Source organism: Poecile atricapillus, chromosome 3 (genome assembly GCF_030490865.1).
Source record: "Poecile atricapillus isolate bPoeAtr1 chromosome 3, bPoeAtr1.hap1, whole genome shotgun sequence".
Lineage (NCBI taxonomy): Eukaryota > Metazoa > Chordata > Aves > Passeriformes > Paridae > Poecile > Poecile atricapillus.
In genome coordinates this window covers 49,255,268-49,270,529 of record NC_081251.1, presented here as the reverse complement: position 1 = coordinate 49,270,529, position 15,262 = coordinate 49,255,268, and the positions used below count along the sequence as shown (strand labels likewise).

Here is a 15,262-nt window from a genome sequence, read left to right as displayed (position 1 = left end):
TGAGAGGTCTGATAAACCGAAGGAGGAAAAACCAGTTGCTCCCGAGGAGGAATCTCCCCAGAAACTTTTGAATCATTACAAATCCCGGGAACGGCGATGCTTTTGCACTTAATAGAAACTAAAACAACGCCGAGGGCAAAGTCATGTCAAAACAACAAAGTATCGTGAAGGTAAACTGGATTTACTCCCTGGCTTTCTGCTGAGTACGACACGCAAAGTTGTAAATAGCTGAATGTATCTTCACTGCTCATTTTAAAGGAGTTGCATAGGAGGCAAATTATTTTTTAACAGAGATGTAAGTTCTCATTTCAATATAAACTCTTTGAAATGTTCAGCTTCATGGTATGGGTCACAACCACTGTGAGAAGAGACTCATTTTGTTTTGTTTTAAGCACTGGTTATAAAGCAGAAAAAAAAATATAGAAAATACAAGAGAAAGAATATTGCTCAGTTTTCAAATGCTGATTGGTTACAAAAGTATTGGGGAAAATCTGAAAAGAATGAACACTTTGAATTTTGAAGACCTGGAAATATTTAAACTAATTTTATCACAGAAACATCATAGTTAAAACTAAATATTTACTCTATTTTGTTTTCTTCAAAATACAATTTTTATATTCCAAGTGCTAGAAATTGTTTTGAATGCCTGTTGTTCACCAAAATCATATTTCAGTGCCTGATGAGCATATTTCAATGTTTTCTGCACCAGGTGCAAGGTTTAAAAGTCATATTTAAACAAATTTCTTTCCCCCTGTTCTAGTTTGGGAAGTTAGTTTTCCATACTGCAGTGCAGTCTGGAACACTGTGGCTGTGGGTTCTGCCTCAGTGTTGCTCCTTTCCCCATCAGAGTCAATTTTGTGTAGGTGGACAAGAAAATGAGGGATGACCTCTGGGTATTAGGCTTTAAAATAAAAAATGTAATTCGTATTCTATAATTTTATTTCTCCTGAACAGTAAGCAAATAGTCACAGTAGAGGGAAGGACTCACTCTATGGCTGGTGTCCAAATTAAAGCAGTCAGCTAGAGAATAGCCCTTCCCTCCTCACATCGAGAGACTGAGGAATCTCACTTGGGACACCGGGATCTCTCTTCTCCTCTGTGTCCTGCTTGTGAGAGGTAGGGAGCTTTCCCAGCACACACAGACCTGTGCCTGTTTCACAGGTAAGAGTGTGCTGGGCAAGGTACCAAAAAAAGCCCATTTCTCAGAGGGTAAGTCCAATTAACACCTGCTCCAAAGACACAGCATACCTTCCTGCTCTTTGGAGCAGCCCTTCACCAGGACTCTGTGCCATAGCAAAGGTAGGACCTGGCACTGGCCAAGGCTCAGCATTCACTTGTGTGGAAAAACCCAAAGTGTAACAACAGCATGTGTGACTGGGTGCTGTGATGTGGCAGATAGTCTAGCTTGTGTGTACCCTGCAGAACCTCTCCTTGAGGGCTGACTTCAGGGGTTTTACCTCACTCTCAGATCTATGCTAGGGGAATCAGGTCTGATGTGGCTCGCTATGAATTAGGTCTCTTTTACAGACAGTTACTCGACTGTAAAAATGTGTAGTGTAAGACACAAGTAAACTTCAGTGTCTTAATGCAGAGCAATACAAACATTCATGCAAAAATGCTGGAAGTATTTTGCCTCTTTGGTGCATCTGTGAAATTAGTCCTGGTATAGCAAATGATCCTGGAAACCAAGGGTGAGAAACTATATTCACTAATGATCTCACTGTGTATTTACAATTATACAAAAACAGTCTTCCGTGGTCCTAACTAAATAATTTTAGGTGGGTTGAATCACATAAGGAATTACAAAAACTTGGAAAGAAACAGCTGTGTTACCTCAGAGAGAAAATTATGACAGCAGTAAAGGAAACACAGTTTTAGAAAGGACATGGGTTAAGAACTGAATGTGTACCATTGCAGCACTGGCATGGGCCTACTCCTAAACCACACACTGGTAAATATTTCACAGCAGTAATATGAAAAGAAAATCTTGTTAAGAATAAAGAATGATTGGTTCTGATAAACAGCAAGATGCAGAAAGTTACAACTTGCCTCAGAAAACATTCCTATAAAACAAGTAAGTGTTATCTTCTAACTAAGCTGGAACTTTTCACAAAACAAGAATTGGGTACTATTATGGAGGGTTCACCAGACAAGCAACAAGATCATGAAACAAAGCATCAACTTTCAGGAAGACTGTGACAAAAACATGGTAGCACTGACCACATTTGTTGCTCACCTTCCCTACATCCTACATCCAGTGCTAGCCTGCCAGCCCCTGGTGTGTGAAGGTTTGAGCACTGAGTATTACATTCAATTAAAGGATTCAGTATTTACCATCCAGAAGGGACATTTCTGGTTTTTCAATGGTACCACATATAACTTTCTTGCTGTGCACAATATACTTCTTCAGAAGCTCAGGGACACTTTCAGTTTCCAGTAAGGCATGCTTTTCCAAACAGAAGGTACCATGAGGTGGGTGGAGAATCCAGCCCTCTGCAGCCGTTTGCCACGCTGCTTAGCAGCCTTCAGTGTTTTTCTCTTCCAGCTTGGGCTGGCTTGGCTTCAGCCTCCAGCTGTTGGTTCATGTAATGCCTTAGTTCACTTATCTAAACAGTCCTTTTGTATGTAATATTTTCTCTTATGAAATAGATTTTATTCCATATAATATTTTTTGCTGCCAAAATAGATGGAGTTCCTTAACTTTCCTCTGCAATTCTTCTAATAGTTTTTGTACCATTTATTTGCAACCTATGAAATTTTTAAACTTTGTTATAAAAATATTGAGGCAAGAACTTATTTTTCTAACATTTCTCTTTCTGAAGACATAAATGAAGTAAAATACCTTCTTTGCAACTGATGCTTAAAACTGTTGCCATAACACAATTTTAAAGTCATCATACCGGTGTGATGACCACTGTATTTTCAGTTTTGGTACTACAAGTACATAAAAAACATGGACTATTTGGTGGTGAGGAGACAATGGTATTGGGAGCCTCCTGGAATTTCTCCTAAACTCTTAGATATCTGACTGAGATTGCATGTAACTTGGCTGAAAAATGTGATGATCCCATGTGAGCCTATGACACCTGCTCACAATGCCTTGTACAATCATCTTTTCTAAGACATTTTCCATCACTTGTCTTCCTTGGTCGTAGATGTGCAACTCTTCAAACAGCTCCATTCTTGTGCTGTTCATGAGAATGCCACAAGACTCAGCAATAGGCTCAGGTGTTGCCAAAAGTCCCAAGTCTCACTTTACTCACCAGTCTTCTTGTTACTATGTTACCTGCTAAATTTATTGGTGTGATTTCATATCAACTTTCAAGCTACAGATGATCATCTTGCACAGTCCACAAATATTCCTATACAGTGTTCATATACTGTACTCCTATGTGGTAGTATTCGTATTTCTAAACACAGGAAGATTGTTTGTTGACTTGTTTCTTGTATTTTTTGTCTATTTGCTGTGTGTACCACTCATATTGTGCAGTGCTTCCTCCAAGAGATGACAAATTCAGTTTAACTACTCTTCTATTCCTGCTCTCTATGTTACTCTCTAATATCTCAATCTGCCTGTAGGACTCAGCACATACTCAACTTTTAGCTGAGTGCACTACTTGTGAGTTTAAATGGGTCAAATTTGGCTGGAATGAATTAAGATGGATAATGCTGTTCCTATTTCTTATCTTGTCAGTCTTTGTGATCCACATCCCTAAAAGCTTTTTGTTTTTTTAGGGCTTGGCAACTGTTACCATGGTGTTCTCAGGGATGTTTTTGAGGTCCAGCCTCTGGGTCTGTTTTAATGCAGAAGACTTTAGGCTCAAGAGCTTCTGGCTTGGTAGTTTTTGCGGATTCTGAATTAACTGACATTAAAGATAAAAATCAGTATTATAAATATAGTAAAACATGAAGTAAAAATCAAGGGATATATGACACAAATCACTGACTCCATTGTCACCTTCCCAGTCCTGAAAAACCTGTGTTTCAACCTTAGAGAGCTTGTATAGTTAAGTCTGATCTTCCTTTGAAGGTATGACTTTTCCTCCCCTTTTCCTTTCTTTCCCCTACACCTCCAAGAACTGGCTGTTTGCTGCTAATTAACCGCACGTACGGACACTGTTTGGGGCACATTTGTCCATGTGACATGCTGTGCGGCAGCTGGAATGTACGTGGTGATTTTTACTCCAAGATGTGTTTCCAGGGGAGCCGCAGCCCAGCTCAGGGTGCAGCATCTGGCGCGTGTCACTCACCCGTCCTGCCCAGCCCTGACGGGCCAGAGGCATCACCTGTCTCTCCTCTACTGATGGCGGCAGATGAAGAGATCATTATGCAGGGCTGGAAGGGAAACCCAGAGCTGTCATGAGGGAATACATTCACACGCGTGAGAACACACTGAATGCATTGAATTTAGGACTTGATTTTGCAACAGGAAAGCTCATGGAAGTTTTTTCCCAAGTCAGGATAGGAGCAGACTCAGTTTTGCCCTCAGAGGCAGAGGCAGCAGGTTTTCTGATGCAGGTGTTTTGGCACATTCAGATCTGAGCTGAATCAGTGTGCACCTCTTTCTCCCTCTCAGCACTGAGCCACCAGAAGATGAATCTGGCTGGTTCTGATATTCATTCACCAAAATATATATTTTTTGTATTTGTATATAACACCTACAATACATATTTCTTCTGTACTTTGAGCAGGAAGGCAATTTCAGTGAAAATTTTCCTTAAAATCACCCCTATGCACAAAATAAGGGGGATTTATGTTTTATTTTACTTTTTTTTTAGGTTGCTTTCATGTGAAAACAGAAAAAGGCTGTGTCTGCACTCTTTTGAGGTTTCTGAAGCACCAGCCCTGTTAATCCAAGCACTAAACTTCTGATGTAATTATGATATATAGATCCTCTGCAATGTCCAGTCTCAGTGGTTTCAATTGTACTGTCATACTTTTGCATGTTTTGTTTTGAAAAAGAAAGTGTCTTTATACAAAGGCTTTAATTTCTGCAAGTGTTTTCATTTTAGAAGCATCTTTCTTTTCACTCTTTCAGATAATATTTCAGACAGAGGGAGGTAGGTGGCAGAGGAAGACTGCAGCTTGAGAGAGTAAGTGTCTCGATGCAAGGAAACAAGAAAATCATGTTTCAGCAGAGCACAAACAGGTAAGGGATGTGGCTTTTAATGCCTGTGCAGACTTTAGTGTACTAACAACAATATGAAGCTGGGATGAGGAAAAGAAAGGCTCTCATTTACTTCCATGAGTAAGTCTTCCTCAAGTGGAAACTTTAATTGCTCAGAGTGGACAATGTTATACCATACAGGAGGGGCTCACTGCTTCACTTCTGTTTTATTCAGTGTGTATTTGGCTAAGCTTTGAGAGAATGCCACTAGAAAATGGTAACAGAGTATATTTTAAGTGACAAAATGGCAAAATAAAATAAAAAGAAAATTCATAGCAAAATACTGGAGGTGGAGCCATGCTACAGGGAATTGTGTTCTGATTGCCTGGAATTGCCCCAAATAATGTAGCTCCTGGGTTAAATGTAAATAGTGCTGATTTCAGGGCCTGGAAAATATCCTGACTTTATGAAACTGAACAGAGCCTACGTTTAATTTCTTCTTTTTTAATGGTTATATTTAACTTAGTCCTCACAGCTGCAAAATCCAACTCCATCTTCAGAAATGAGGCTGGAAAAACAAACAAGAAGGAGAGAGGAAAACAATAAGAAAAGAATGAACAAACATACTAACGCCACAGGTATGCACAGTGTGAGGAAGAAGGGGACAAAAGAATATATAATTTAATTTTCATAATATCTATATATTGCAGTCCAGTCTGTGAAAAACAGTGTATACATAGCCATATTGTAGCCCAGATGGGCATTCTGGCTTGCTTTCATATCAGTATCTGTGTAAATTTACCTCTTTTAATATGGAAAGATAGGATATTAGTAGGCAGATGACTTATTTGTAATAAATAAGAATGCTCTAGACTCTACTGAGGACATGTAGCTTGTGCCCCATGTCCTTGCTTCTACAACAGTATTAGAAGAAGGATGAATGGAATGAAATCCCATGCAAAAAGCACACCTCAAAGGCCAATCATAATGCTTATATCTTCATGCTGGATGGTCGTACTTTTTAAGAAGAATCTCTTCTCATGCTGAAGGTGGGCACTTCCCTGAACAGCAAAGTGTTTTACCTGTACCTGTGAATCAGTCAGTGAGCTGGCACAGGAGGTAAGAGCCACAAGCTTAGAGAAAGTCAGCCATTCTCATACCTCTGCTGAAGAAGGCTTGAGTGCAGTAAAGAATTTCTTGTCTACTGAGTTAAATTGATAGAGATACTATTCTAAAAAATCAAGTTTTTGGAATGCAGATCCAGTTTTTATAGCAAGGTAGCAGAATGCAATTTTCATTTCAGAAAGACCATCCAATTGAAGAAAACATTAAAAATTACCTTTCAATTTTTTTATGTTTATAGCTGGAAAGAGCCAAACACATAGTTTGGCACATATTTGGAGTTGCTGCTTCACAAGAAATTAATAGACAGGACTCATTTAGCCTCAGAATTTGGGATAATTTTTGAATGACATTTTTCAGAAATTGATACAGACAGTTCTCTGGCGAGATGGGAGCATGGTTCATTGTAAAGGAGAGTATGAAAGCTGAAAAGCTGGCCCAATGCAGAGGGCAACAGGGAGGTAGCTCAAAGCCATTTCTGTGTCTGTCTGTTGAAATAACACAACAGCTGCATTAAATAAACTGGCTTGTTCACCATTAAGGCATCAATTTTGTTATACTACCTATTGCTGATCACAGGGACAATTTTACCGGTCTGTGTGTCTCTTTGCCTGATTTGCTCCTTTACTTCCAGCTGGGGAATTGGCTGGGACCTGGCTTTAATGGTTTTGCTGTGCAGAGATGCTGCTGCCTTCAGGAGCCCTTGTGCACGTTCCTGGGGTAGGCAGGTAGCTGCTTGCCAGGCAGCTGAAACACGGGCTGAGGGTGATTTCTAGGGAAATCAGAAACACTCAAGAAAAAGCTGTCAGGGAAAGCCTGCCATCAGCTCCATGCTCCAGATCTCCAGAGGAAGATCAGGATACTCAGGAACCCCTTACAGCTCTTTTCTCTATGTATATTATATGTAATAATATATATTTATGCTGTGTGCTTTGTCCCAGCCCCCTGGCCCTCCCAAGGACAGAAGTTTGTCTTTCAGCACGTCCCTCCAGCTGGCATGTGGCAAACCATGTTTCAGTCTCTCGCCTTCCAGCACTAGGCAAACTCCACAGTCCTTGCATTCCTGCCGCATGGGACACCCCACTCCTGCCTCTTCCCACATGGAGCACAGCCTGCTGCCATGCTCAGATGGAAAACACACACTGATTATTGGGTGCTGTGCTCTTTCCCAGGTGAGTGTGTTCTCACGGTGTAGGACAAATTTTATCATTCAGCAAAATGCACCAGGTGCCACGCTCCAACAACCTGCAAGTGCAGTTACAGCATTTGAAGCCAGTGTCAGAAAAAATGTCATATAGCCTATTTTCTCCTATGTTCCCTCTTGCCTGCGTTCTGCATATGCAGAATTATGGTTACACTGCTTTTTTTCTGCTTGCAGCCAGGTTGGGGTGTGTGTCCTGCTCTTCACTGGAGCTTCAGAAGCTGGTTGCAAGTTCTCTCGTGTTACTTTTGTGCATTGCCCTAGCATAGTGTCAAAAGTCAGTTGCCCCAGAGAAGTAGGGTCCATCAGTCTAGCGTTCTCCAGTTTTCCCTGCTCAGGGATCCTTCCATCAGGATCCTTAAAGCAACTGCCTTGTAACAGTCTTCTGTATGCTCCTCTTATTTGAGAAAAGCAAGATGACTCCTGCTCCATGAATTGCATGTGTTAATCTCCTAAATCAGTAATGGTGCCTGACAGCTTTTGCATAGATGAGAGAAAGCTGGCACAAGGGTAAAATTAATTTTCCAAAGGGTATTCAGGGCATCCTGACACTCCATGTTTTTATCCAACTAGTTATATGTGCACTAGCCAGAACTGTTTTCTTCTGCATCTCAGAGAGCACATGCTAAAGTAGTGATTTCACACATACGTGAAACACTAAGCAGAAAAAATTACCATCCTCGCTGACTTAGAAAAAGTAATTATCTCTTTTCCAACACAGTTGTTTCTTCAACTGTGTTTTTCTGTACTCACAATTTGTCTAAAATGCAAATCGGTTACAAGTTCTTTATCAATAAAAGAGTCAATACTTTTACTTTTAGGAAATAAAAAATATTTAAAGTGTGAGAATATGCCCAAAATATATACAGTGTTTTTCAACTGAAGAGCTCCAAATGCTATGAAAGGTGTAGTTTATGTGTCTGCTAGCCTATTCCTACCGAGATTATTTATCCATTTAATATCTACCTACCCACCTACTAGCCTATCATACAAATTTCTCAAAATTATCAAATACCTAAGCAAAGACAGTTTGAGAGGGATATCATGAAAAGAGAAGGCTGAGCAACTAATAACTATAAGCCAAACCTTCAGTTCTAAGGGATATGATGGGGGAACTTCTAATCCAAGGACTGGAGAGGGCACTTTGTCTTTTGGGGGAGATGGGTAGCCTGATAGTTAATATGCAGCAGTTTCATGGACAAAATTCACCTCCAGTCTCCTTGAGGGACTCGTGTTTCCAGGTTACTGTTGTCTTTTGTAGAAACACTTGATCAAAACCTAAAACACTGATTTCCCACAACTCTACTGAGTTAATATTTTCTCTCATTTTTAAGAAATTCATTTTCAAGAAGGACTGGAAATCTACCTGTATTTGGAACTTTTGGAATACCTTTAAAAATCCCTATCACATGTTAATTGCTATAAGCGCTATAACTGATCACCGTTTAGTTCTGTTGTATTTGATAGTTTTGACAGAGATTTCCCTGATGCAGTTGCTTTTTGGTGATTATTCTTCTGTCACAGGGGGAGCTTTAAGCTTATGCCTCCCTTCTCTGCCGGAGTCCTCCTTTCTACCCTTTTAACTGGAGCCAAGTGGCAATTCCAGTGTGGTTCCTTCAGTTTCTGTGGTGAGACTTCACTCTGCATGTGCCTTCAGCAGATGTCCTCCACTTCTGCAGGCCCAATTTGGATTTGGACATTTTCCTAGGAAGCTGCACCCTCAACTCAGCCCTGCATAAGCAGCATTCCTGGTGTGGACGGCCAGCTGGCTGTTACAACCTTTCTTCACACCATGCTATGTAAAACTACACAGGGCAGGTCTTGTTGATGTGTGAAAAATGCTTCTAACAGTCTGCTCCCATATGCACTGAGGTTTCCAGCTTCAGAGACTCGCTGACCCCCCGTGAGCAACAGTGCTGGAAACAAGGAAATGACTTTCTATTGACAGGGAAGGGAGAAGAAAATGAGTTGAGGAACAGGCTTGGTTTTCAGAAGAACAGAAGTTTCCAGAAGCATGCTGATTGAGGGTTGGCACTGCGGGCCAACAGCAAGTGCAGTAAGAATGAGCCTAAAGAAACACTTGTTACATGCACAGCTCTTTCAAAAGACTGGTTTACTGATTATTTTACATGTATTGACTACTTTCCACTGGTCAGTTTGCATATAACACATGTACATTTGGCTTTTCTGGATAAATGGGGCTTGTGACTGCTCAGAATGGCACACCACTGGTGTATCAGTCACAAAGGACATAATGCCAGATAAACATATTCTGACATGTTGTCACAAATGGACAGCTCGTTATAAAGGAGGCAGTAAAAGTGGTTAAAAAGTGCATACATATTCATGTATTCAAATATTCATGCACACACATACATGTATATAAACTTAATAGATACACACACAAACAAAACTTTTTAAAAATATTTTTGTTTATAAAAACCAAAAATATTATTTTTCTTTCTTTGACAAACATAATGAAAGTCTGAAGATTAAGATTTTCAGAAACTATGTATTATTATTTACAAAAAATTGGGAAAGAGGTGCTTTTCTTAAAAAACTGTAAAACATAACATCTAGTTGAAGAACTGCCTCAACATGGAGAGTGTGGCCAGGCCAGCAGCTGACACTTCTCTGAAACCAGAAGATGCCAGAAGCAGGTCTTTCTTTCTCTCCTAGAGAGTAGGAAAGTAGGTGTTCCATGGAAAGTAGGTGTTCCCAGAAAGCCCCTTCAAGGGAACATTTCCAATCCCCTCAGACTGCAGCTGCTCCTGCACCACCTACAACTGGATGATTAGAGACTTTAGTCAAAACCTGTGTGGTAAAACCCAAAAGCACTGCTCATGTTCATGTGGCAATGTTTGGTGGAAGTGTAACAGTGGCACATACTTTGGAGGAAACCTAGTCTCTGTCTAAATCAAATCAGATGTCTATGCTGTGAAAAATTCACTCATAAAATCTAATTTTTGTTATTACAAAATCCAAGGCAACTGGAGCTAGAAATATTTGCATATGTTCATGAATATTCTGGACTTTAAAATGTTATTAATCTGTTGTGATAAATTTTTGTTTCTTTTTCTTTAGTTTTTGCTTACCTCTAGAGAAGCTTGGAATTCTTCATTTTTTTTTTTCCTGGGCCAGATTTTTGAACAAATAGGAAAATACTGAGCAAATATGGATATATTGTGGAAAAAAACATTCCACTCTCATTTCACCTCTGGAAAACTCTTCCACTGTTCAGTCTCACCTGTGCTAGAAGATTACATCCGTTAGTGTGTGAAGTTTTTGGAAATAAACTCTCAGTGCATATGGCATAACATTAATCTAAAAATGAACTGTTAATTGAGACAGGCACAGGGTTGGGTTAGAAAAGAAGTGGGATTCGTTGGGAAAGGGATCATTTTTAATGCAGTGGAAGGTCATCCAGCTATAAAAATAATTTTTAGTCACTTCTTTCTATATTTTTCTGAACCTGCCTCTTTGTCTCTGGTGTGGTTTGAGTGTGGTATGAACAGATCTCTGGACGCAAAATAGAGTGGCTGGGCAATTGGTCATGGCACAGCACAGCCCTCAGGGAACTGTTCCTCTGGCTAAGCTTGTTGGAGAGAATATGTTTGGATTACAACCTCTCATGGTTTATGGTAGCACTCTTGATTTGATCTCAGCTGCTTCTCATGGTGGGAAAACCACCAGAGCCAAAGAAGAACTATGTTTTTGCAAACCCCCAGGTCCAGAGGAGGCTGTGGTAGGGTAAAGGATCTACTCCAGGCTTCTAGCATGGCATCCCCAAATACTCATGTGTCAGCTGGAAGCTGTGGAACATGATCCTGTTACATTTGAATATGCAATGCAGACAGACCTATCAAGGACTGATAGGGAGCACACTCTATGGGCCATAACTGTACCTTACTACAGGCTTTTAAAAAAATTATGATGAGAGGAGTTTTTGTTTCATTACTAGTTTGGAAGTGTTGAGAATAAAATCATTTTGTCTCTTTGCTCTGCTTTTGCCATTGGGGCAAAATCAGGAGCAAAGAGAAAAAAAATAATCTAGATGTACTTTAATTCTAGATACCACCCATGGTTTATGAAGTCCTGGTCCTAGAAGCTTGGGTGCAGACATGACTTGGAAAGCAAACCTGTAGGCTCAGATTTACCCCCAGTGAGCAGTCTCATCCATTGACTCCCCAAAGGCTATTTTAGAAAGAAATGCTTGAAGCAAGATATAGAGACGGGGATCTCTGTAAAATGTACTCTTAAAGATGGTCTTGTATACATTGGTTTCATGTTATATAATGGCATGTCAGACACGGTCTGTCCCAGTCTGAGGACTGAGCCCTGTTCACTCAGCACACACAGTCTTGGGCTGGTAACAACTCCATGCTTTGCATGGATGACATATTTTGGAAGACAGTGAGAGGCTGGACTCAGAACTAATATAGAGAAAATAAGGGAGACATAACATGTAAAAGAGTATTTCACGCACGTCCAAATTATGCCTGTAAAAAAATATTCTTGTGAGAAAAATAGCACAGTGCAGGGAGAAAGGAGAGTGCAATGTGGTGGTGTGGACAAAGAGATAGCTCAGGCAAGCCTGCCTGAACAGCAGTTACTATGCAGTAGAAAATGGACATGGCAAATGTACTACATTTGCTAAAGACTCCATGAAACTCCAGGGAAAACAGAGCCTTCACAGAGTGGCTCTACCGACAGCAAGAAAGTTTCATTATTATTAGTCATATGCTGAGGATGTCAAGGAATTTTAAAGCCGCACTCTTTGCATTTTTAGAGGTTATTAATGAAATAGCATAGCAAGGTGAATTACATTAAAATATTTTTCTAACCATTCCAGAAATCTTGGTCCAAGTTGGCATAGGGGGCTGGCAAGTGGTGAACTTTTGACCTAAGCTCAGATTGCTGGGAGACACATCCTCCTTGTTAGTTTCGGGTGACAGTTCACTGTACTAGAGGGATCCACTTGTGTGTAAAGAGGCGAGTGGGGGAGGAAGATTTAGCACTGCATTTTCACAGTGGCAAGAAATTCCATCCAGCTCAAATGTGTTTTGGCCCACTGCCCGGCTCCTTGTCAGACATATGACCATCACTCGGCTTCCTATTTCTGGCCCAGGATAAGCAAGCCTCACTAGTGGTTAAGATAAGGCAACTGACCTGTGACAACACATGCTGACTCTCCAATAGAGGGTAGACATATTTAAAAACCAGAAAAGATCTAGACACACCAAGATTTAATGTCAGTGCCATGTGTAATTCATCAGTTTGGGCTACTATAATTCAGATAGCAGCTGATCTACTTCATGGAGAAGACTTAGCAGGATTTTCTGGCTTCCTTCTGACCAAAGACTTCCTATAATGATCGCTAAAGACAAGATTATGCCATTATTTTTTTCATGGTAGAAATCCATAACCCTGTCTCCACACCCTGTCATGATGTATTTGTATGGTGGAAAAATTCTGAGAATAACAAACCAGGACATCTGGTTTACACAGAGCTATACTTTTGTTGGGAAAGTTTATTTCCAATTGAAACAGCAACAGACTCGGTGGTTAACAAGGAGTCATTTTCCATTTGTCAAAAACAGGTCAGTCAAAACATTTGTGCACATTTGGATGACTTTCTTGAGTGCAGTACACTTATAGCCATTATACTTGTTTCTGCTGTTATCACACCTACCTTCATCTGCTTGGCCAATGACACTGGTCATGGCAGCCTGTCTGTCAAGATCTCTTACAGTTCTCTGGGCTTTATTGTACTTCCCTAGAGCCTGAGATATTCTCCATGAATCCATGAATCCATGAATCCATGAATCCATTGGCTGTCCTTGAAATCCTTTCCTAAGCCTGTTCTACACATTGAGGTATAACCAAGAAATCAGCCAGGGAATATTAGGCTGGGTGAGCACGCTATGGTAGTGGTTGATGTCTTAATGATTGTGGAGAGCTTAAGAATTGAGCATGAATTTTCATAAAGGCACTGTAGCCTTCCTTCATCAATCTGTGTTGCTCAATAACAACACTGAACCAAGGAGTCTGATGGTGATATCCTGCAAACTGATCCCCTCTGTCGTGTAATGGGCCCTTGCATTGCACAACTAACCAATCAAGTCAGTCTTTTAAATCTTTTAATAGGTCAATTTAATACATGTCTCCTCTCCTCTCCTCTCCTCTCCTCTCCTCTCCTCTCCTCTCCTCTCCTCTCCTCTCCTCTCCTCTCCTCTCCTCTCCTCTCCTCTCCTCTCCTCTCCTCTCCTCTCCTCTCCTCTCCTCTCCTCTCCTCTCCTCTCCTCTCCTCTCCTCTCCTCTCCTCTCCTCTCCTCTCGTCTCCTCTCCTCTCCTCTCGTCTCCTCTCCTCTCCTCGAGTCTCCTCTCCTCTCCGAGATAAATTGCTCAAGCAGAAATTTCAAGTTCAGTTATTAACTTCAGCTATAGCACAAAGCAAGATACTTGAAATTTATAAGAAATACACTTAATATACAACAGAGCAGTAACAAAATGTATTTTTGCAAGTGTTTGTTGCTATTAAGAGTCTGGTATTTCAAATTATTCCAGTCTAACAAAAGCCTTGAAGCCACAGAAGTGCATCTGTTACTCATAAGCTGCTTATTCTTTTTGGATATAAGTGATGTTGCAGGGGCAGAGAGACTCCAGGTGCCAGGTCAGGTGTGACAATGTGTACTACCCTTTGGGAAGGAGGATGATGAGGCTGATCTATGTCAGACATTTCAGCACAGTGTTCCCAGCCCTATCTTGGGCTCAGGGCATAGTGAGGTGCAGCTGACTCCAGGTCTGCACCCAATGAGGTTCTTATGCTAACTAAGCCCAGATAGAGCCAGATGGAAGGATCTGGGGACTAAACCACTAGCCACAACCTCAAGGAAATAATTTAGACTTCTTGATTATCTGGGATATTCCTGCTTTCTACTTGGCACCATGGAGAAGTGGCTGTGACTTGACACCTGAATTTACTTATTGTTGAGTGTAAGCACATGTGTGAGTGTTTTATCACCTTGCCACTGCAGTCAGGTTCATCAGTATGGTCCAGGCAGAAAATGGCTCATGGGTTGGTTACTATTTGGACAGAAAATAAAGCATTAAACCTTCAAGGTCTGGTGGAAATCCTCCTCCCTTTACTTTCTCCTTACAGTGCTCTTCACTCTCAGTTAGCAGGATCTCACCTGGCTTTTCTGCTCTTCTCCATCATCTTCTCTTTCTGACCCACAATATGCCAGCAAATTCCCATGCTTGCAGGAAGCCAACAGCTGTCACTCAGGAGAGAAGATCAAGAAAATGCCAGGCAAGGCAGAAGCAACTTGTCCAGTTGGCAAAGGGACTGTGACCAAATGGAGCAGGGTTCAAGGACTGACAGACCTGGACCCAGTTTGTGATTATAATTATATCCGCATTGGTGAGATGTTAAATATTGTGATTTAAATATTTTTCTCTGTATGTTTCAGTCAAGTCATACAAAATGTTTTAATAGGATAGAATATAGAGTTTCAAAAAGTGTGTACAAATGGATATTGTTGGAAGGGACCACAACGGTCATCTGCTCCAACCTCCCTGCTCAAGCAGGTTAATCCTAGAGCACACGGAACGGGATTTTGTCCAGGTGATGCTTGAATATATCCAATAAGAAAGACTCCATAACCTCTTTGGGCAACTTGTTCAGATGCACAGTCACCTGCACATTTAAGAAGTTCTTCAAATTCACATGGAACTTCCTGTGCATCAGTTTCTGCCCATTGTCTCTTGTCCTGTTGCTGGGCACCACCCAGCAGAGCCTGGCTCCATGGTGCCTCTTGGAACCCCATTCA

At 40.9% G+C, this 15,262-nt stretch overlaps 1 long non-coding RNA gene across 3 annotated transcripts; it reads left to right on the top strand.

Annotated features, from left to right (window-relative positions):
• The first annotated feature begins 51 nt into the window (after positions 1 to 51).
• Positions 52 to 14,780, top strand: LOC131578011 (uncharacterized). Of its 3 annotated transcripts, none has more exons than XR_009277359.1 (5): positions 52 to 170; positions 5,039 to 5,149; positions 5,634 to 5,745; positions 7,171 to 7,401; positions 14,609 to 14,780. It is a non-coding gene; the product is annotated as an uncharacterized LOC131578011 (long non-coding RNA). The 3 variants fall into 3 exon arrangements; XR_009277358.1 differs by lacking the exon at positions 14,609 to 14,780 and adding an exon at positions 10,515 to 10,853; XR_009277357.1 differs by lacking the exon at positions 14,609 to 14,780 and adding an exon at positions 8,955 to 10,853.
• The last annotated feature ends 482 nt before the right edge of the window (positions 14,781 to 15,262 follow it).